The sequence below is a fragment of the Myripristis murdjan genome, chromosome 11 (genome assembly GCF_902150065.1).
Source record: "Myripristis murdjan chromosome 11, fMyrMur1.1, whole genome shotgun sequence".
Lineage (NCBI taxonomy): Eukaryota > Metazoa > Chordata > Actinopteri > Holocentriformes > Holocentridae > Myripristis > Myripristis murdjan.
This window is the reverse complement of record NC_043990.1, coordinates 25,454,861-25,479,518: the sequence shown is the minus strand read 5'-3', so window position 1 is coordinate 25,479,518 and position 24,658 is coordinate 25,454,861. Positions and strand designations below refer to the sequence as shown.

Genomic DNA, 24,658 nt, shown 5'->3' with positions numbered 1-24,658 from the left:
AAATGATGTTCAACAAAATACACATGTGCCCTGACCCAAAAGGCTGAAGAAATGATTTCATTTAATGTATTTCATGTTCATACAGGCTTATCTTCCAGTTTATAAATTTGGTCTTGGTGATATTCATGTTATTAAAAAAAACATATTTATGATCAATTTTCAAGGTAATAATAACTCTTGAAAATTAGTGACTTATATAATTAACTAAAACCTATTGTATGTATGTACTATTCAAAATAGCAGAGGTTCTCATGTAGAGACGGCTGTTAATAAATAATAATGATGCACCTTCTATGTATTATTACGACTTAAAGAGCTCTGCTGTTCCATGACAGTTCTGCTGATTAGAGGATTAATATAGCCCTCAAAATTTACGAGAGAGCACCATAATTGATCCTGTGGTACAAAGATATTTCCCTGGTGGCCATACTTCCAGACCCGCCACCCAGCAGGCTACTTTTCCCAGCCAGCTGGCTACTCTCTACTCTAAAATCTTTCAATTCACTGAGTGACCCTGTTTAAGAAAAATCCACCCAACAGCTCATTTTCCTTTTCTCATATCTGTTATTGTAACACTACTTCAGCAGTATTCCCATGCTTCATTTATAGTGAAGCCAGACAGCCTAGTTGATCTCCATGGAGACGTTTCCAAGCAGACAGCAGACAGACGGAGCGATCTGGACATGAATGTCTCTTACTGCTGTAGGACAGGGCTGAGCCGGGCTGAGAGACTGCCAGGATTGAGTTGTTGCTGCCTGGTTCCCTAGCTAACACCAGAGTCGCAAGTTGTAATTATTTTGTTATCTGTTAGTCTGTTGGTTATCTGTTAATTAAAGCTAGTACCAGCAGGATTTGAAACTTGATGACTCCCTCGGTGATCCCTCGGTAATATTTTTAGCCATCGAGAGACTTTGCCCCTTTGCAAGCTGCTTCTAATGCAGATTAGAAAAAATAAGAATCCTGTCAAACCTGCTAATATAAACTAATCTACTTATTTGACCATTTGCAAAAGTAGAATTGACCAGGTTTTACGAGAGATTGTTCATCATACAGTCATAACTGTGTACAATAGGACCAGTAGTTTACAAGATTCAGAATTGCTGGGCCATGTCCCAGCTGTCCCTACCTAAAATTATGTCTATGATAGTATCAGTTTTAGAGGGAAAAGTAATGCGAAGCTAAATGTAAGGTAAAATAGAGAAAAGGAAACAATGATGTGAACTGTGGCTATGAATCTGTGAATGTAGCTATGTTTGCCTCCAGTAATCCAAACAGAGAGTTGTCGAGTGAGTCTCAGTGGTTTGACATCAGGTTATGAATGTGCAGATGAAGGACTGGAGCTGTTGCAGACTGCTGGGCCTAACAAACAATAACACCCACCAGGTCTAACTTGTCTGACAACAGCCCTAATGTCAGACCACCACACCTCTTTCTCCAGATGAATTACCTGTCTGTACGTCCATGTTCAGACTCCGTGCTTTGATTGTCAAAGCTGCAGAAAGGAGATAGTTACCTTGTTTGTGGTATCTTTCTGCGCAGGTATTCACTCTTAAAAACGGCCCTCATTTGTTCTCCTCTTCCGTGTGTGTTTCTCTTGGGTGAATTCTGTTAAGTTGTCGAAAGATGCAAGACATCAGAGGAGAGGAGTGTTTACTCCCCTGTCAGGTTTTTTGGTCCGGAGAGTCTGGGCTCTGGCTTGATATCCATGGCTGCCTGATCCTTAGCACGCTTGATGGATTTGTTCTTCTTGGACACATCAGTCTGTTGTCTGTTGGGCACCTGGTCTTGTCAGACTCATTTCCCCAAGTAGACACACTGTCAGAGTTGTGTTGCTTAATCGCTGCAAAAACCTCTGGAAGCCCGAGCTCTGGTATCAGTGCAACGGTGCAAAGCAGTGTCAAGTGATTAGGAAGCTTGTCACACAAGGGAAACGAGAGAAAAATGGAAAGATAGCTGGGCTTTCAGATAGACATAATATAAAGTTTCCGCTAACAGGATCAAATAGTTTTCTCAAAATTATTCTCTTGTTCTCTTTTAAGAGAAACTAGGTTTAGGTGTCAGTGTACTTTATTTTTAATTTATTCCCCTAAATATGGTTTGCCTCTTAGAACTAATCAGTACTAAAAACAAGATCTTAGCCTATATCTGTCTCTGAAACACTGCCACCAATATCGCTGTCTTGTTTGTTCAAAGTGTTTGTTTTTGTCCTTTTCTTCATACTTTTTTTTTTTTTTTTTAAACTAGTTTCAGTGTAACACATTATTTTTCTAATTGGGACACAGTAATGTATATTGGCTGTAAGAGTATTTTTGAGATCACAACATCAATTTTCCCATGTACAAACATTACAGGACATTTTTAAGCCTCATTGTTGGTCTGATAGTGGCACAGAAAACCATATAATGTGAAATCCACCTTTTTAAGTCTGCCAGACTGAGTTAATGTAATTCTCTTGTCTGACAGAGAAAAGAATTTGACTGTGTTGTGGCCCAAATAGGCCATTAGTGGCAATTTATGGATTGCAGAATAATTCATATGGTGGCTTCCCGATTTAGACCTGACTCTGTGGGACCTGAACTCCTCGGGGAGTTGGCCTAATAGCAGGCTTTCTGTCGTTCTCCATGCCCTCACCACTTCCTCACACTCAGCACAAAATATACACAGTACCGTTGCTAAGATACAGGAGTGATGAAAATGTCTGTTGTTCCTGCCGTCATTTAATACCTGCTACTGCCCTCCCGCCTTCCTTTCCTGTTCGCTCCAACAAATCTACAGCAATTTTGGCCACAAAAAAACAAATAGTCTTTGCTTTCCTTCTAGCGCTCCTTGACAGCTCTACTGTGGTCTATTCATCCACCAACACAAAAGCAAACACTGGATCACACATCACCGACATATGCACATTTAGAGGAAGCCTTTGTCTTCTTGTGTAAATCTGCCATTAGCTTTTAGGTGACAGGTGCTCTGGTGCTCGGGACCCACAGGTCAGCTAATGTCTATCTAGCCATCCAATTACCTCCAGGTTAATTCAAATAATTACTTGATGAAACCGAAAACAGGCTGTAGGTCCTTTTGAGGAACAAAGACGCTTTATGTGATTGAAAATAATTTAACAAAGATCAACCAAAGGTGATATATTTTTGGCACAATGATAAAATGGTAGCACTCATCAAAAGTTCTAGTTCTTCTTAACACCATTTACCGTACTGTAGGTTTTTGACGTTCCTCCATCTTCATGTCTTTAATCAATCAATCAATCACTCTTTATTATTTATTTATTTATTTAACTTCTGGATATGGCCAGTTTCCATGGGAACCACCTGTGCAGACTAGTACACCCTTCCATTACTTTCTCCTCTAATTACCTGCTGAGCAAAAGGCAGAATTCAAATGCTGACCTTGTGCAATCAAAATCAGCCTTGAACCGGCTTAACCCCAACCTCCTGAAGTTCCCGTCTGTCTGTGGTTGCTTCGGAGCTCTCAGCTTGACATTGAAGTCATTAATGCAAGTCAGACATGCATGTCTTAAGGCCTGAGCAGGGAGTGAAACTCCTGAAAGCTACTGTTTCAGCCCACTGATGGATGCGTCGGTGGTCATTAGCTGTTAGTGTTGAGAGACGGATATGGTAGATTTATGATGAGCAGCCAGCGGCACTTAAGGCTCCTTAAAAGAGCAGCGATGGATTTAAGGATAAAGGAGGTTGGAGGTTAGGCTATATATTAGAGGTTGTTGAATATTTCTTCCAAAGCCACTCCTCTCCCACCAGCTCACTGAAACCATCTCATCACATCCACAAGATTACAGGGATGCAGTCACAGCTCCAGGCATCCAGGCACAGGTCCAGGTTCTAGGAGGCACACAAATTCAAGAGGTCTCCTCATGAACTTTTGTTTTGCTTAATCTTACAATGTCTCATACATCTATGTGCAGGTGTTGGTCAGTGGTGTTCCTCAGGGCTCTCTTTGGGGGCTTAAACCCTGCATTTTAAATACTTAGGCATGAATTGTGCTCGCTTTCCTATGACTAAGTCCATATTGCGCATTTGAATACACAAAGAAAGGATTGAGGAAAGAGGCATGCATGTTGTCAAGAGCAAGTTCAGTTTTGATGTGATTGCACCCCACCTTGAGGCAGTGCAAAGTATTAGAAGGATATTTTGTTGAATTGACAATGTGGATATCCACTGATCCCAAATTTTATGACGAAATCACCGCATTACCATGGGTTCGCCAACATCAAAACACTCTTCAATCACAGGTTAGTTTTTTCTTCCTTTATCAAGAGCTGTGGCAGACATGTCCAGATGTGCACTCGGACGTATCTCGGACATGCACAGCTTTCTGCACAAGGACATGTTTTAGAGTGATTAAAAAATAGTGATTATAGTTTTCATTCAGCCCATTCTTTCGAAGGAATTCAGTGGCAGAAAACGAAAAGGATCTATGGTAACCGCTGTGCTACTCATTGTTAGCAATATTTGGGTCAAGAAGTGTAACAGTTCATAACATAATAGCTGTCCTAGTACAGTGTTATATTTAGCATAGAGTGGTCTAATTCATTTGGTGTAATGTACATCAAATGCTTAATGGAAATAGTTTGTATTATAATAGGCTTCATCAAGCAGTGGTACAATAGGCACAGAGCAAGTATTACTCGGATACACTGCAGCAGTAAGTACTTTTCTGTTGGTACACTGAATATTAAAATTATTTCACTGAGAGCTGACTGTCTTTCTCTAGTCAAGGGATTTATTTTTAAGTGGTTCAAAATGTCACTTAAACTTGGGTCTCAGCTGGGGTGGGTAACTGAAGCAGTTTATTTGTGTTGACATTTATACCGCAATCAGGTTCGTGTGTTCATTCCATTAGTTCAATTCAATCTCTTTGGCTCCAGTGCTTCCCTTTTTTCTTTGGGCATGTTATGCACAGGCTAGTTCTTTATCATGAGGGATTCTTGGAGGCTACACCCAGTTTCACAGAAGAAAACTCTGAGCCTGCACACAGTGGGCTGATCACAAAGCCAAACAACAAACACAGAGACTTGCATCCAGGTGGGGATTATTGACTGGCTCTTCTAGTGCCAGCTGAGATATATATCTGAGGATTTTACTAATAAGATGAGCAAACCTGTCTAGACTTATAGTGTATGCACTGGTAGTCACTGGTGTAGTTGTCTTGTTTTTATTTCCCTATGACCTCTACCAGCTCTCTGCTACTGGGGACATACTGCACAACCTTTAAAATCCCAGCACATTTTGAAAATACATTGCTTCACATCCATAACAAGGGATTTCACAGATTTTTTTTTTTTTTTTTCGGCTTCGAGGCAGAAGAAAGGTGCTACTGTTAAAAGTGAAGTCAATCTATGGAGACAGTTACATGCCAGACTTGTACCTTATGATTTCTGCAGATTTTGTTTGTCATAAATTTTCTCATGCTATATGAAAAAGTCATAGTAAATGAAATATAATTGAGATTATCTTGCTGATGTTTGATCCATCACTCATGTCAGGACTTATGTGCCACAACTCACACAATCCAGCATGAAAAAAAGTAAACACAACTAGAGCATTTGGGTAAACCATGACTAGAGAGAAGTGTTCAGTGTGGGCTGTGTAATTTTCAGCAGAGCTGGAGGAGAGTAGGCTTTATTAAGCAAAAAAAAAAAAAAGTCCTAGTTTCACACTCGGTAGCTGTTTTGTTTGTGAAGCTGACCAGTGTAATAACTTAAAATTTCAAAGCCAATTGCATTTAGTACAATTCTACAAACACAATTTTTAGTCATGCCAGTCATCTTGGGTAAGCACACAAACAGCAAAAATCAGGAAGGCTCGGTGCAGCCTGCGCAGGCCTGTAAATAGTTTTTTGTCTCAGGAGGGGTGAGTCTTGAAGTGCATGGCATCCACATCGCTGTTGCACACAAACGCGCACCTTATCCAGCTAAACAGTTGGTACACACAGGCCTCCCGGTGCGGCTGAGGATGGTAAAACTCACACCTAAGAAAGAAACAGATTTATCCATATGCCGGCAAGATGGAATCACAGATAGATCCGCATCCTGTGAAGATTTGTCTTTTCCAAGCGTTTCTTACATTACGCTGCACACCAGCCGCCCTGACACTAACTTTTTGACTTCTAACCAGCACCGGGACGAGATGCTGCTGATATTGGGAGTACACACACTCAAAAGCCATCTTGCGTAACTGAACGCCTGCCTCAAGCATCTGGGTGACATTATCTGTGACAGAAGCTGTGTCTTGTGCATTTTTACAGGCAGACGACACACAGGCTCTGCATACACAGCAATTAGTTCACTATGTTGCTGGTCGTTTGATAAAGTGATCAAGTGCACCCCCTCCGCCAGAGCACATTGGGAACAGAGCATTCCTGTCAATAGCAGCAAATTCTGTGCATCCAAGAACCCTTAAATCAGATGGACAGACTTTATAGATTTAACATTAGTCACAGAAAATGGGAACCTTGCGAGGTTGCCTTTTGTATCAATCAGCAAAAAAAGTTGTAGCATGAGTTACTTTGCCATGACATTGCACTTCCTTCAGTGTCATTGCTTAAACAATATATCATGCAGCGCACTCTGTGTCCACTCTGCCTTTAGCCCTAGTGTGAACCAACAGGCCAGTTAATTTGATTCATAGAATTAGCTCTTCACCTCCCTGTTCAGTCTGTAGAGCCCTTATTGATCACATCTGCTACAACACAGCACCTCGTGGTATGCCCAGTTTTTGCATAATCTCTCTTACTTGTATAGTGCCTCCATGGCTGACTACTGTTAGAATCCATCCCTGAATTAAGAAGATTTCTGGCATATTTTTCCACATAAGGAACCCTTAAGTACATCCCTTTGTCATTTTGTGTCTCCACCGGCTGAAGTATTTTTACCACAGTGCCGTGGCGACTAAAAGGTGGATCAGTCAGTTACCTTTTCGATTCCAGCACAACATTTGCGTTCCAGCTCATCCGGTCTACTTATTCCTTGTCAATTATGTATGAATGTTCAAGTTCACAAGTACATTATAGAGTTAGTCTTCCATGCCTCACCTCAATATCCTCCCATGGCACCTCTTGCTTTTTCACCCAATGCTTTCTCTTCCTATTGTTTAATGTATTACCTCACACATATTTTTGGCTCGTGACTTTTCTAGCAATTAATTCCACTCCACTGCTCAAACACACAGGCTGTTGTCTGCATCTCGTCATTTTTAATTTCCTGTCTCACTAGGTGATGTGAGATCATTCAGATGCGCCCTCACCCCCTCACCATGTATTCCTGGAGTGTATTTACGAGTGAAAATGAAAGTAGCAAATTGTCAGCTTGAGCGAGTGTGTTATTATAACATTGCCAGAATGGAGGTGATAGAGGAGGCAAATGGGACAGAGGGGATTCCATTCAGGTTGTCAGGCACCACAGTAGGAAAAAGCAGAATGTGTTTGTTATTTTGTTTCTTACCGCCTTTGTTGAACTCGATGCTACTTTTGAACCCAAGGGTGCTGTGGTAGCTTCGCGGTTCGGTGCAGCACTGAGTTCACCTCCAAGAGAGAATGAAGTGGTTATTTTTTTACCTTTTATATTAAGCACCATGTACATCATTTCATCTGTCTTTTGTGTTTTGTTTTGTTGTTTTAATGTGAGATTGTGCAGTGTGATCGAGGCAGAATGTTGTTTGTTTTGAAGCCGCCCTGTCACTGCATCATACAATGTGTTAAAAGAGGAGGCTGCATCCTGCATTAGTATGTGGCCTGCAAAATGCGTGTCATGTTTTTGTTGCCGCGAGCATGCTAGCCTTTAGTCGTTGCAAGCTTTGCTGCTATTGGCCATTCATGGTCGAGAATCGAGGCACTGGAACAACCAGCACACACTGAGTGAAAATGCTGCTCGAGTTTCATCGAAGGACTAAGTGGCCGGCCACGGTCCTGTTGCTCACAAAAACTCAAAAATTGCAACATGAATGTACATGAATACAGTACTCAGTGATGGATTGTTTGCTGTAAACAAGATTATATAACATCCACAACCAGTGAGAATTTTGATTGAATTGGACCGCATGCTTTCATCCTTTGATGATGTTTTCTTGCATCATTCTTCCTCTAATGTTGCATTTCTCGCTTTATGCACTTTGTTCATCATGCATTTCCTATGTGTGCACAGGTGCTCAACGTACATTAGAGAATTAGAGGAAGGCTCTACCCATAAACTTGATCAAAGCCATGAATTTATATGGATTGGTTATGCCTCATTCCCTGTGCTTGTCAAGGAGCAGGGGTAATGATTTTACTGTGGAGGTCTGGCATTTTTAAGAATATGTAAGTAAGTGTCTTCATTTATGTGTCAGTATACATGTGTGGTGGTGAGTCCATGCTGGCTGTGCTTTTTTTTTTTTTTTACTCTTTTATCATTGCACCACTGTCATACAAAACAGACCTTCCTCTCTTTCCGCTGTCTACCAGTTCCTGTCATGGATTTACACAAAATCTTCATGCACCATCAAAATCATCACGCTCTCAGCCAACATATGGTTCATGCAGTCTAATAGTCACTGTGCAGAATATGATGGCACATATCAAAATCATAATTTTTTGCAATGTGTCTGTTCAAATGTTTGCACTAAAATCATCCTTGTTTTTGTCAAAGATTCAGAAAACACGATTTAAAAACTCTAAAAACAGTGGCTACAACATTACCTTCTTTGTAACATGTGGCAGCAATGTGATTTCCACTTTTCATATATCACAGGGATTTGGAGGAACTTTTTTCTAAACTGTTGTTGACAGCAAGATCAAATTTTCATGAAGCACTACTTGTACATGGGTCTGGATAAAAATAATAAAATGCGTTCAGCAAAACTCAGAAACAATGGTACTTAGTTTGAGAAGGACTGACCTTGGGGAGATCTTCTGCACCCCCGTAGGAGCAGTGCTGCTGTGACTCGATGGTAGTCTAATTGCGTTAGAAGTGGCAGGCTGCTCTGTTTGCAGCCTGGAGAAAGACGAGTATCTCATTCAGCCAACTTTGTCCCAAAATCAAACAAAATAAATGCATAATTCTCCATAAAGTTGTGCATCTCAGGTCCTCTCTAATCCACCCTTTTAGATTCTAGACAGGAATCGGCAAGAGACTAAAAAGGAAAAGGGAAAACTGAGCGTAACTCCTCAAAGGCTTTTATTAACAGCAGGGTTCTGTTTTCTGTTTGCATATTTGTGTAATATCTTCATTATGATTTAATCTCCTATTTTGCATCCAGGGTGTTATTGCAGCTGTCTTATTGCATACACCGCTTCTGCGTCTTCAAATTGTGCACTCTCATTAGCCAGGAGATAGATGTGCTGCCGGGCCGCGGTGCTTGAAGTCATCGTCTTTTTTGACTGCACCAACCGTTTGTTTGATATCAAGAAGGAGCTACAATCAGAATCTCATATTTATTCATTTATACTCCTCTTTTCCAGACAGTTTACTCCTACCTGCATCTGTTTGGAGAAACATTCTCAGGTTTAATTTTTTTTTCTTTTTTTTGACTGCAGTAAATGTTGAGACTGAGACTCTTTTGTTCCTGCAGTTCAAAGACCAGTAAGTCAAATTGCCCATGAGAGATCCCCCTCTTTTTTTTTTATATCTTCCTGTCTCTCTCCACTGTAAAGTTAAAATTGAAAGCTTTGGGTTGGCATTGCAGGGATATGTGCAGGTAATTCCTATGGGGTGCAGGCTTTAAATAGCCACCTGCGTATAAGAGAATTTTACTGTGTATTATTTTGGTCTCCGAGATCATTAAGAATAGCCTCACCCTACAGGTTGATGGACAGGTCTTTATGAAGGCTACTGATAATGAAGCAAGCCTCCACCTTGCCATCGCAAGCAAAGTGGCACTCTGCAATTGGCCACCTATTGCAGCATCTCTCATTATTTTCATTTTACTTTTTTTTCTGCTGCTGCTTCAAGAATCAATGAATTTCATCTTATGTGAAATAGTCCCACAAATTCTCTGCAGATTGGCCTGGCACATGCAGCGAGGGATGAGGGGCTCAGCGTGATCATGACCCAAATAGTGGTTTGTTTTGTAAGCTGTGGTCATGTGGTGGAGCCGGGGAATGCGACCTGTTTCGCCCTCTCACTCTTTTCAGTATAGATGTTCCATTTAGCTTATAGCATGAGATGCACGCTCGCTGATTATTCAATCACAGCAGAGAATTTCCACTGTCATTTCGCGCCGCTCACAACTGCCACGCTTGCATATTATTTAACTGCCCTCTTTTCTCCCCTCTGTGGGTTTTTATAGAATGACTGTTATTGTTTTGCATTCATGAATATTGACACCATCATTTCATGCTCATGAATTTGATTCGCAGGCAGGCTTTCTGCTCCATAAAATCAAAAGAAAGCCGAGGTTTTTGCAGAGACCACAGTTCTGAGGGACCGTATGTACAATCCACTGTTGTAAAAGTCCTTTTAAGTGCTTCGTCAGCATGTGCCGGCACAAGTAAACGTGCAGCCTGATCTTAAGTAACATGCTGTGTTTAAGTAACAAGTGCCAAGGGACGTGTTTCACGAAATGGTGTGTATCCGCTGCTCCACAGTTGATGTTGTTGGTGCCTCAGCAATAAAGCCGAGGCACATTTTGGAAATGGGTTCGCCCAGATGGGCCACTCGTGTTAAACCTCAGGGAGCACACAGCACGACATGAGAAGTATTTTGCCTCTGGCATCTGAACCAGCAGACTTCAAGCAGTACTAAGATTTGTGCTGATTCAATAGCATTCATTATAGGTGTACATTAATTATTAAAGCATTCACATCAATTTTGTGTCCATATTGATTTACCTTATGCAGTGATAAATAAAAATGAAATGCCTTACTTAACAGTCAGATATTGATTTTAGTCATCATGAGATTTCTTATAGCCTGTAGCAGACCAAGTGGTACTGCACAGTTTTTATGTTCTTCTGAATACATGTTTCTGTGTATGTCTAGGTCTAATACACAGCACTCTGTTTAACAGTATGGATGTCTCTCTCTCTCTCTCTCTGTCTGTCTCTCTGTCTGTCTGTCTCTCTCTCTCTCTCTCTCTCTCTCTCTCTCTCTCTCTCCCTCTCTCATCTCCTTCTTGAAAGGTTACATGCATGCCTCCTGAGACCTCATGATTTAGTGTTAGGCCTGTAATGTCCTCTCAGATAATCTTCTATTCCGTCTGCTTGTATAGGAGCTTCACCTGTGTGTTTTTGCATCAAGATTTTGGAGAGACTGATTTTAGGTTTTCAAGCAGGGCTGCACAGCACAGATTTTTTTCTGCTACGGCAGCACTCCTCTTAGCTGAGTTCTACATCAGGACTATGAAAGTGGGGAATAATTACTCCTGGGCCATAAGCTGCCATTCTGACTGAAGGCTGTCAGCTACAGTTTAGGCAAATCAGCTTTTTATCATTTATTGGTTTCTTTCAGCAACTGCATGTAGGCTTTTTATCATTACAGACTGACCCACATTAATGAGCATGTCTAATCATGCCTTTTGTCTTATGACCAAGTGTGTTAGAGATTAGATGTTGGATTGTATTTTATTGTTTTCCCAATAGAAGTATGGTGTATGCTGCCAGAACAAAGTCAGAACTTTAGGTCATATTTGTTCAAAGATTTCCCAATCAGAAATCACAAGACTGTCTGAAAAAGGTGCTTGACAATATAATGAAATAAAATTCCATTCAAACAGTCCTCTGTTTTGATGGATGCTCGTTTTGTCCCCAGGTGTCTTTGGCACTTTGGCCCTCAGTGTGATACATGGAAGTGATATCATAACCCTGAAGGGCTGAAAACATGTGGTGATTAAACAAATACCCAATAAAACAGAGGAAGTGAATTTTCTACAATTAACCGTCTGTCAGCACCTCAGAGGGTATACATTCCTAAGTCTGAAAACTGAATGAAACCCTAAGAAATACATGGCTTTTTAAAATGCAAAAGAGTCTGAGAAATGAAAAAGCAGGACAAAATAAAGTTCAAGGAGCTTGATGCTACAAAGGAAATATAAAATAATAACAAGGCTTAGAATGCTACTGCTGAAACTCAATTTAAAGTGTAGCCTATTTTTTAATAGGCTACACTTTAATTGAGATAATGAATCTTTACAGCTCTATGTAGTTACTTTGTAATCCAACAAAGGATGCTGTATAGCATAGAGGAACTTTTTTCTTGTTTCTCTGTTATACTATAACACAGTGTAAATTTCACTACTTGTCCATTCTACGTCTAATGTACATCATCAGACTCAATGTTCCCCGCAGCTCCCTAACTTATACAAGAAATCTCCCATAGCAGCTTGTGTACGAGAAGTGTGCACACAGTGGAATTGCAAGGCTGCAGTATGGAGTCCATAATGATACCTTTCCACCCTACATTTGTAAAATCTGGCATAATCATCCTTTTCATATTGTTCCTGCTTTCCGACTTTCATCAATAATTGTCAGATGTTCCACGCACCACCGTCACATTTCCACAGGTAAGTGCGTTTCCAGCAGCAACTACAACCCGCTGTTCTTGGCATCTGTGATTCATTACAGTGAAAAGTATAACCGCCTGTATCATCGCGCAGTTTGTCAGGAGCGGCTAGAAAATCACTGAGATTACTGCTGGAATCAGTTCTTTCCCCTGTTTTGCAAGTAAGTAGCTGTTGCTCAGTCGAAGAGAGAGGGAGAAGCTGGCATCTTTTCCCTGAGGAGGCTGTCTCCAGTCTGTTTACTAGCTACTTCTTCTTTGTCCAGTAGGGATACGCCTTTTCTGCTCACTGATATATCCATCACTGTGAAAGCAGTCACATAACACTGATTTCACTTTTCTTATGGTCATGAAGCAAAAGCAAAGTCAAATCAAAGCAGCACTATATTTTTACAGTGCCATTGTTCCAGTGCATTAGCCTGTGTAATAATCAGTCCAAAGTCCACAATAATACAGTTAAAGTACATGAAAGTATCCAATACATTTATAAAACATTTCTAATTCATATTGTACACACAAGTATTATGCAAATATTTCCAGTCCTTTATTACAAGAAAAAAAGTGTTAGAACATAATGACAGTTGTACATTTATAGTTTGTCAGCAAGGCAAAATACACACATTATTCTTCATCAGTCACTTGACTCTGTCTTTTTTCTATTGCTTCATTTACTGTAAACAGAGAATTGTCTGAATATTTTTCATCTTCTTCCCCTCGATTGATGGCTGGCCTTACCATCGAAGATCCTTCATTTTCACATTTGTTTAAATGTAAAACGCGCGTCCTCCCCCAGAGAAGCAGATAACGTAGTATCTGCTCATCCACACGTTTGTAAGCTCATTTAACGCCAGAATCCACCATCCATCATGCTTCAGCATTGCTTTAGGACATCCAGAGAACAGCAGTGGATTCAGCTGTCATCACTTGCCACCACTTCCCTTTTGTTGTTTCTTTCAGAAGGCAGAGCTGTTTTTTTTTTTCCTGGGGGATGAAGCACAATACGACCGCTGCTTCCTCAGACCACTCACTGTATTCAGACTGCACATCTCTGCCCTTGTGAACTTTAACACCTGTGTTGATGCAAGCCGCCTGACAGATTGTGCCGTTGTTTTGTCTGGTCATTTCACCGCACAAGCCACAAAATCCATTTGCCGAGTTTCAAGCTGCACCGGGCAGCAAAAGCGAACTATTTGGAAATTTTTAACTTCAATGCCCAAAAATCATGCATGATAAATGTCAGCCAGCTGCATACAGTGTGCTCTATGTTTACCATAAAAACAGGTCTGTGATCGCTTTATACTTAAGGCCACCAAACTCACGAGAGATGAAAGATGTAACGTTTGTTGAGTCCAGCTTTCTCTGGATGAACAGTTTCTGTGTTGCTCTTCAGTTTTGATTTGACAATCCCTGCGCACAGAGAGGTGTGCATAGCCCAACACCAGAATTTAATTTAGGCAAATTGGGCAAATTTACAGTGTAAGGGGTAAAATATGATGTGCATTTTGTTAAAATTGTACCTTGTGCAGTTTTGCACAAAAACAAGCATGCCATTTGCTGCAACCAAATTGGTGCAAGTACCATTTGGGCGGCTTTTGTGACAAATTGTAGCTCAAAGTAAGCCCTACATTTTTTGATATTGTTCAGTCACTAATGAATGAATATTACTGGAGGCCTCTGAAATCATTTTGACATGAAATCTCATCACTAAGAAAAATGCTAAATATGGCTGCCTCACTCACTACTACATGAGTTTAGTTTATTTATCCTGAGGCTAGATCCGGAAAGCGGAAAGATTATACCAGCATATTGTTAGAGTTAAATGGTCAGCAGACAGATAAAAAAGAGAGGTTTTGCATCACAGAAAGCAAAGAAGGAGACACTGGGCCCGAAGGGGGGAATAAAAAAAGCACTATTTCAGTGTAAAGTGTCAACATGATAAGCAAGGCGATGGTGCAAATGGCTGGTTTTTGCACCATCTACCCAAATCATGTATTGCTCTCAGTGTCGGATTTACGCCCTGGACAACAGGACAAGCCGCTTCATTTCCAAAATTAAAAACATACACTAAAACTTAAGTACTGTAACAAAGTATTTCTTCTTAATGACTTCATTACACCTCTGGCACATGTTGACCAGACATTGCAGCACGTGGATTTTACACTTCATTTGCCACTCTTTCCCACCATTTGATACCCAGTCCCAGTACCTCAGTGTCGTCTTGTAGTTTCTAAACCTCTTAGCATAAAATGTGATGTGTCGGTGATGGTTAATTTGTCTGCAGTGAACCCAGACTGCCAACCATGGCTGAAAATTTTCAGATAAAATAATAGATGCTTTCATATAAAACATTAGTGTTGACTTCGCTCACTAAACAGTTTGAGGAGCCAAATAACCATGTCTGACATTCATCACTTGATGAAACTGCAGTGTAAGTATCCCCTCCTGGCTGCGCAGATATGAATTCACTTGATATTCTCTTATTCCCTGTGCATAAATGATACTTAGAAGCATAAGATGGAATGAGCTTCCCACATTCGGTGCAAGAGAATTTATTTGAAAAAGGATGTTTGCAGGAATGGTGAGACATACACACGCATACAAACACACAAAACATGATTTTCATAATGTATTCATGCCTTTTTACAGCCATTACTTGGTGAAACAACCTCGGCCTTATTTAGGAATGGCTGGGTTACATAATATGGTACACAGTACTTAGATTTTATGGGCTCCCTGGTTATTTCTCCACATTTGTATGCAAGCATTTACAATTACGTCAGTGGCAGGGCAGATTTTCAAGAGCGCAGTCGGAGCATATTGATTAATGGGGAATCGGGCTTTGTCTCTTGATGATGAACTGTTCTGCATTCGTGGCCCTGCTTTTAGAGCGGAATACAGTGGGACAGCTGAAGAACCCGATTATTTAAATCCCGCCGCTTGCCTTACACTCCTGCCAAGAGCACTGCTAAAACAACACAGTCGGGCTGGTTCTGCATCTCATCAGCATTTGCCATCTTTTGTTCAATTTGTGCATTGACTGAGATGAAAGGGAAAAATAAAAATATAGACCATCTTGGCATACTGTAAATTGGACTCCCTCTCCTTTTCTTCTTTTCACTCCTTCTCTGTCTTGTCTTGCTCTCCCTCCCTCCCAGTAGCTTTTATTCTTCTTGAGCATTGGTAGCTGGCTTTCTTGTCTGGCACCTTGCCCTTATTTTGCAGATTACCAGAAGCCCTGTATATGGACTGCATGTTCTCATGAAATATTACTAAACCAAGGATCTTTATTTTATTTCTGTCCTTGTTTCCCTGCTTTCAGTCATTCAGTATGAAACCTCAATTCCCTCACAGGGTTTTGTGTTATGTAATTAGTGGTAGCCACTATTTCTTATGTGCTACTCCGGTCCTTCCCAGGGGATGTGTAGGTCATCTCTAAAGCTTTGGAGGCTGTTGCCTGAAGAATGGACTAGTTCTTTCCACTGTTCATTGCACTGCACTGTTTCTGAGCTCAGCACCGAATGTTAAGAAGTTACCATTAAACACTTGACTGAATGGGACTGATTGGAGCAGTGTACTCCTTATCCTCTAAGAGAGGAGTTGATGCAGTAGAAATGGGATCACAGAACTATTATCACCATATGTGTACTTAAAGTTGCAATACATACAAGCTTTCCAATTAGAGCTTTTGTCCCCAATGGTTCTCCAACCTGTTGTGGGTAAATGTTTTTAAGGACAGACCATTTCCCTGAAGACAGCCATAATGGCACTTTACTTCTCCAATAAATGCTGAAATTACTCTGGTAGCATTTATGAAATCAGTTTTTTTATCCACAAATATACAGAGTACTGTTGTTTGTTGCAAAACAAAATTGTTATTTTTTTCTTTTGTGTGTGTTTTGTTTGTTTGCCTGTCTCTTTAAAGGTAAGCTTTCATTATCTATCCTCTGCTGCAGGGCACATTGATGCCGGGTGCAGATTAATTAAATGTCTACCATTAAAGCTGGAATTTATGCAGGTGTCTGACATTCCAAGTGAAATGAGAAAACAAACAAACTAATTGAATTTTGCTTGTTGCTTAAAACAGCTCTGCCTCAGCACCATGTACACAACTACATGCGGCAGACTGTATTCAATCTGTTCCGTTTTTTTTTTTTTTTGTGACACATAGCCAGAGCCATTTCTGTTTGTCTAGGCTCCACAATTATGTGATTTGTCAGGTGCAAATACTCCTTGGCAGCCCTTGCAGGCACAGTTGATTTCATGGTGGTGTTGATTCAGCGAACAAAGCCTCCATTTCCCGTACTGAGACAGCTCTTTCCCGAGTTTGTATTCAGACGAATGACTGCAGGGGAGGTGAGGATGAGTTTGTCGAGGTTATAAGGTCAGCTGTCAGATTAGTTGTACAAACGGGAGTGAGAAGATTTGTGTGTTAGAGTGAGATGTTATACTTGGGTGTGTACTTCTATGGTTTGTGACATAGAGCGACAAGATGAACAAGGTTTCCACTGTCCATTTGCCTTACTCACCTTTCCACCATGTTTGGTTAACCGACATCGTTGTGGGGATTAGACATGGAAGTGCCGTAGACTGCAGTGTTTAAACATTGCTATAAAAATTCTACTTCAAGAGTAGGATTAATCACCTTCACAGCTGGAGATCGTCTCCATAGCTACAATAAAACATTTCCTATGGCTGAGTTATGTTAATGACTGAGTTAATGAAAGTCAATCAGCACAGCAGCCATTCATCTTTATTAGTTTTATATCATACAAACCACAATGTTTAAACACATTTGAACTGTTTTAATAAGCATTTTAAAATTATACATGATATCGATGTCATCTCATTCAGTCCTACTCTTGAAATGGTATTTTTATAATGGAGTTTTGACATCAGAGTCTATGTCACTTCCGTGTCTAATCCCCCCCAGTTACGTCAGTTAATCAAACAAGGAGGCGAGGTGAATAAGCAGAATGAGGTTTGGGGAGCATTATGGGATTTAGAGGGGTGTATTTCAGACGGGGAAAGTCAAGGAATGTCATAAATTATCTGGGGAGCTAAAGGAGTACAAGGGAATTTTACAAAGGGGTGTCTTCACAGAAATGTAGCATAATGGTTTTTAGGACTTGATTTACATATTCATTTCAGTAGATGATAGTTCTCAGTCCCAGTGAAGTGGAAATCAGACTGTTCACCCCTTTAGAAAAATAACATTAACAAGGAAGGAAGTGCTCTCAATTATGGAAAATCACTGAATATTAGGCCAGGGCCAAGTGGAGAACCCTGGATGAGATGCTCCAAAGTAAGAACATTTTGCAAGGAGATGAATTAGTGATTGAAACTTTGGGTGAAGGTTAGAATTAGAATTAGACATAGGTTAGGGTAATGACTAAGGTTTAGCTTGAAGAGATGAAAGGGAAGTTTATGTCCCCCAGAAGAGTATTAAGTGGTGGTGGATGCATCGGAAGCTCTGCATGTTTTGTTTTCCTTACTGTATGTTTCTTAGACAACTCTATAGCCAATATAATACGGTTGAGTGACCTAACCAGAGATAAGGTGATGTGATCACCAGTTGTTGTTTCAACTATGCAAACAGCTGACAGCATTTCCGTTGTCAGTCACAGCACGAAGAGGAGCAGTGCAGCTCAAACCCACCTTTTTATCCACTTGATCTGGAGTTACACCACCAGTTGATTGTGATTGGCTGTGGCTCCTATTTCTTTATGTAGTTTAGCTTCAGTCGGGAGGCCTACCTGAACGGAACTGAAGTGAACCAGTGAATTCAGTAGCCAAAGTAGCCAGTTTTTTATTGGGTGGGGGGCACAAAGGCACTTCCTCACAAGTATACTAATAAAGACATGCTTGTGTGTGCTTGTATGTGGGACCACTTGAATGCCTTATCTCATCTCATGTGGAGTCCAATAGTGACAAGCAACCTGGCTCATGGGCCATTTTGACATTTGGCACACAGGTGTCCTGTTAGTCTGACACTGAAGTCTGACACCTGAATCCCAGAGATGCTGTGAAAGTTGCCACAGGCAGAAAAAAAAGCAGATTATAAATGTGGCATGGGTTTAAGGGACACTGACAGAACCTCTGCCTTGTTTGGCTGCCCCCGCAGGTGCACCAAATCCAAAAGACAGCATGTTTTTCTCAGTGGAGCAGCAGGGAGAACTAGTGAGATGACCCCAGCACCACCTATTCCTGATAAACAGAGCTCAGTAGTGTGGGATAGGTGGTAGACTGTGAGGAGTATGAGTGCTTACTCAGGCTTTTCACATACTGTATATAAAAAATGAGGAGGAAGAAGGAATACATAAATAGGAAAAAATAAAACTGCAAGTAGTCTGACCTAGTTTTAGCTCTCAGCTCTCAGCTCTGAGCCAGTGATGCAGGCGTTTTTTCTGTTTATATGCTTGGGTGTGATTGATCTAACTATGAAGTGAGGAGGGGCATCTGGGGGCAAGCTCATTGTTTATCACCACCCATACTCACACAACTAGCCACACACTGTGCACACACTGAGACTCTTCTTCATACATACCAACATGCACAATTGCCTCTCAGTACTTCTGAGAAGCTTCCAGGTAGAGGTCTGCATCCTTGGCATTCTTTACCTCAGGCTATGGTCAGGCACTTTCAACACTTTTCAAAGGCTTTTTACATCACAATCTGTCAGCCCTGCCACTCATATTAAATTACCTCTGCCTGTCATTAGGTTGTGCATTTGTCTAATGTGGCTGGGCTTCATTGTGAGGTGGAGTGTTCTGGTTTTAAGCATTGATTGGCCTTGATTGGTGTCCAAACAACTGGAAGTTAGCCACTAGTAGCAGAAAGGTTTTCGTTAGAGCCCAGATATGAGCTGCTTCTCAAAGTCCAGGCTGCAGCCAGGGAAGGACGGGTCCTCAGTAACATTGCATTATGAACGCTACGAAGGCTTCTCCTTTGAAACTGTCAATAAAGACCTAACTTGTGCGTCACATACGCTGCTGGAAATGTCAGTGTTGACATCACGCTCTCATATCTGCAGTGTGCAATGGAGAAGACTCTTTTCCTTTTTTAAGGGCTTTTTAAGGAGATGGAGGAAGATTAGACTAATGTTACTTAATAATATGCATTTTAAATTACGTCTAGGGACTAATTCCACCGGAGCCGCATGATCTTTTTTTCTCTCTTTCTCTCTCAAATGAACTTACTGTGTACACATAGGATTGTGGAATACATACAACTGGAGAAAACATATTTTACTGCATTTCTCGACTGTATTCAAAGGATCTTTCCAAATGGACAGCCCTCGATGCCATAGCAGCCGAGAAATGCCCCCTATCTCAGCTGCAGCTTGGACTTTGAGAAGCAGCCACGATCTGGCAGACAGACACGTTAGATGGTACAGGTTCTCTGCTGCAACACTGAAATGTGCACACAAAGCAGTGGCTGCAGTCTTGAAAAAATGGGAGTGTTTAGACTTCTACTTCCACTCACTTCATTCATTCTCTAACTCTCAACTTCAACCTAAAGCATCATCATACCATATCTGATCTTCCACTGACCTTGTGACTTCAGTTATTCCTAAAACTTGTCCTGGCACAGTTGGTCTCAGAAAATGAGGAACTGAAAAATCCTCCCTCAGATCATCTTACAATGTTATGATCAGTTTTAGAGATTCAGTGCAGTCCATTATTTTATGATGTAGTGTTGTGATTTACTTTCCTGGTGTGCTCAGTTTCCCTCAACCAGTCACCTTCAGTTAGAGATTTCAAGCATCTCCCAAAATGACTATAGGGGCCCTCCAGAGAAAATGTATGAATTTGTCTTGCATTCAGCAGTAGCTTCTGTGTGCACACAGAGAGCAATAGTGACGATAATAGCAACAGCAAAAAAGTCTTTTTTTCCAGACAAGAAAAAGCCGATGACACCCTGAGAGTTGCACCGCTTACTCAAAACACAACATGTCTTGTATCTGTAGTGCTTTCTGGTCTGCTGAGGCTTCCACAATGGATTTCTCCTTACATAATTCATTGATTGGTTTATTTTAAAGACATGTCTTCAGTCCAGATGTCTAAAATTTAATTTGTTTCTCCAAAGGCTTGTGAAACAAGTACATGTTTCTGCTCTCACATACACTTTCACCATTACTGATTGGAGAACCAAAGTGTGGTCTCTGCTTGGGGCCACACAGTAAGAAGGAGATGCCTGTTCTGTTCCCCAGCAAAAGGCTGCCAGCACTAGAGGTGTAGAGAGAGGAGTACCTCATTAGGAGCCACCCTGTCACACAGGGGCAATTAGCCCGGCTGTAGCGGAAACACTTTGAGCTAAGACATTGCTCATTTATCGCCCGTGCCCACTGGATGGACTGATCAAGTGAAGGCTGGAGAGTGGGAAGATGGGAGCAATGGTTTTATCATATCTGCCCCGCTGACATGACTGCTCCTGCAAGGCTCTGCTGACTTTTGCCATGCTTTCATTAAGAGCACGGTTTCTGTCGTGTCCCCAAGCCAACTGGAATGGTGCTGAGCTTTCATCCTGTCATCCAGATGCGAGCTGAGGCTGAACTGTCATAGAGTGGTCCTCATGTTAATGCTCTCCTGTTTGAGCAACACAACTATTACAGTTAGACTGATATGACAATAAATATATTTCAGAGGGTAATCCAATACATCCAAAGTACTTCTAGTTTTCTGGCATATCAGTAACCTCTTTTCCAGGCTTTCTATTTCATTCAGAGTAGAAAAGCCTGGAATAACATCCCTTATAATTATGTAACACTGAAGGAAACTAATAAGACCCACCCTCTATGCTCTCATCCATTTTTTGAGGTGTCCATATGAATTTGAGTAGGAAAACGCAACTCGTCAATCTTCCCAACAGGTCTCCACAGTAGTATAATTGAATATTGCCTCCAAGAGCTCCATATTTCTCCAACCAGTTGTTTTTTCCCTTCACAGTTTCCTTGGGGAAATATAATCTGGAAATGAAAACCCAAAAATACTCTCCATCTGATACAACCTGAACTCCAAGCAAATAGAGGATCTTTGTCAAGGCTAGCATGAATATTCAAGGGCAGAGTGTGGAGGGTTTTTTTCTCCCACAGTATTTAATTTAGCCATTTTTTCCAGCATATGGAAAGACCTTTGTTGCTGGTGTACATAGTGTGTCTTAGCCTGGTCCCTAGTATGTAATTGGCCTTGCTTGTGTAGACCTTATTCCATACCCTTGGTGTTGCCTTCTCACTTGCACACTTTGATATGGTAAGAAAACAAAAACAAAAAAAGGAAGACTTTTTCTGGCCCATAGCAAAAAGTGATCATGATCACTTTGTGCTTACGATCATAGCCAGCTCACTCATCAGTGTTGTGAGCCTGTGACTGTATTGTATGAGCCAGTTGCTGCCCATCATAAATGGCTGGAGAGGTGAGCTGTGTCAGAGACTTGTGTAGGAGGAGATGAGTCTTGCTGATTCTGCAGTTCTTGTTGGTTCTATGGAAATCACTGGTTACATAATTTCCCTTTAACCTGTTATACATGTGTGGGTCTTTATGTCCAGTATGGTACAAAAAAAATTTGCATAATTGTGGTATGGTGATGGTTTGTCAGCTTGACTTACTTGTTTCACCAAAACAACACCACTCTTTTATGATAGTGAAAACGGTCGAGCACAGCTTACTTATAGTAACAGCATACTGTTAAATAATATAAGCAGCAGCCAACTGGAGGCTGGTGCACTGTACATCCATGTACGAAGGAGCTCCCTCCCTATCCACCCCCACCCTATCCAATTCTACATCTGAGTACCTAGAAAGTACTAGCGCTCTTGTGCTTAAGTGTTGAATATCGATGCATAAGCTAAAATAATCTTTTGCTGCATTTTTCTATAGCTCTTTGTGATGTTTTCATTTTGTCAGTGAATCAGAGTTGCAACAAAGGTTTATATTGCTGTGCAATCGATAACAATGCCTTATCAGTTTCATTTCAACGTTTTTGAGACACAGAATCCTTCCATAGCTGTCTATGAACACAAATACATTTTGTGTATTTGTGTGATCCCAGCACCATTAACGTTTTGTAACATACCTACAGCAAACACATCTGTGGTGATTGGCTTGGCTCTTCCCGTGCTTGGAAAAATGGTATAAAGAGGTGAACCAAGTGAACCACGTTCCTAGTGAACATGGATCTACCTACTCAGTCGGTAGAGCATGACACTCACACTGCCTGTGTTAAGGCAGCAGCAGAGTAGAAACAAAATTGATTTTGCACTGCTGTCAAACATGGCACTGTGGGGAAAATGTCTATATACCCTCTACAAGTTTTTCCTTTTTATGACGCTCCACACCAGATTGGGGACTTGCATATCACAGGGTGAAGCATGAGATAGGAGGAGACAAGAACACATGGGGGGGGGATAGCCTTGTAGCAGTTAACCCCAATTCGTCATGCAGCTTTCCCCTTCCTGTCAAAAGCTGGGATCATTGGTGCTCAGTTTGTTTGAGATTTCTTTTTGAGTTTGCTATCAGTTGAGTTTGCTATCACTTATCCAGTCATAACTTCAGCGAGGCTGCAAGAGCACAATATAAACAAAGACACCAGAAACACATGGACCAAAGGACATACATGGGGGAAAAAAAATGCAGCCAATCATGCAACATTCTCGACCAGTTGCAGCAGATGATTGGGTGCAATGAGAAAATGTTGTCTTGTTAGGCTGGCGAGCCGGCACACATAGCAATGAAGTCAATGTGATGCTTGGTTTGGTTGCAAACCGGCCGTTTTACAGTGAACGCAAGGCAAATGTCAGGTTAGTTTCTACTATACTGCCATCTTAGGACAACCCATGCTAAAAATGTGCAGTTTTCACTTTTTAGTACTTTAAGTAAAGGCACCCACCAATTTTTTTCATTTTACTGCATACAGAATTATCACCCAGACCTTGTGTCACCTGTCATTGTCACTGTGCTTGAATAGGTTTTACTATTTGTGAGAGACTGGAGAGAAAGCAAATGTAAGTGGCAGCAGGAGTGCTTACATATTTTTCGTAGAGTAGGTGTGAAAACCTCTGAAAACCTCAGCAAAAACTAGACTCAGATATTTTATGAACGTGGACACTTAAAGCTTATAAATGAATTAAATGGCTTTGGAACTGCTGGATACTCAACTGCACTGTAAGAAAAGAAAATCACACAGCTGGGCCTCTCACTGTCGTAGAGGAGGTGTGTGGCTAAATCAATCGATATTTGCTGTGTATGTTGTAGATTTTAGCAGTTCAGTTGACACTCTTAAAATGATTTAGCAGGCAGGAGGTTCAGGGACACTTACAGGATCAGGCTTGATGGACAAAATGGCTGTTCCGCCATTGAAGATAAAGAAGTCAGAATTTCATGTACCAATGTATTCTTTTTCCCTGCTCTTGAGCCAGCTGCCGGGTCCAAAGCTCTGGGTCCAAATCCTTCTCAAGCTGCCGTGAAGGGAACCCTGCAGCCTTGTCAAAGCTGCTGCTGCCAATGAACAGACAGAGAAAAGATGGTAACTCATATGAAAGAAAGCTGCGGGGCTTTAATCTGATTTTTCAGCCCGTGGCTGAGCGCGAGATGGGAGGGGGTGGAGAGGGGGGCTGATGCAGACACGGGGGACTGTGAAGATATAAATGACAGTGACAGTGATTCACACAGCTGACACACCACATCACACCTTCCTCAGACTGTTAGTTCTGGGATGTCGGCGTCAGTGGGTTTTTATTTTTTATTTATTTCTTTATTTATTTTTTGCCTCTGTGTGTATAAGTCTTGTCAAACTTTGTAAAGAGATAAATTCGGCCATCCATACAAAAATGTGTTTTTCACAAGAGGGGCTTTAAGAGCATGTGAGTTCTCGAATGGTGTTACTATGTGGGTCCTTTGGTCCGGTCGCACAGGTCTTGGACATCAGTGAAAGTCTGTTTGTGTTTGATCACTAAGCAAAGTTCCCATCGTCCCCTCAAAGTCCTGCCCACCCCCACATCAGTGCTTTGTTTGTGAGTTTAGAATGTCACAAACAGTGGCGTGGATATGCTGTCTACAAATGGCAGATCTACTGTAAATAGGAATCAAGAATTGCTACATTGTAAGCATACTATACAGATAGAAATAACTGACACTGTTGAGTAGTATCCCCTCTGCCCTTGTTAACT

The 24,658-nt window shown here is 41.2% G+C and overlaps 1 protein-coding gene across 4 annotated transcripts in view; it reads left to right on the top strand.

Moving 5' to 3' along the window:
* ctdp1 (CTD (carboxy-terminal domain, RNA polymerase II, polypeptide A) phosphatase, subunit 1) overlaps nt 1–24,658 on the top strand; it is an 85,402-nt gene that overhangs the window by 46,324 nt on the left and 14,420 nt on the right. The gene's annotated exons all lie outside the window — the stretch shown is intronic.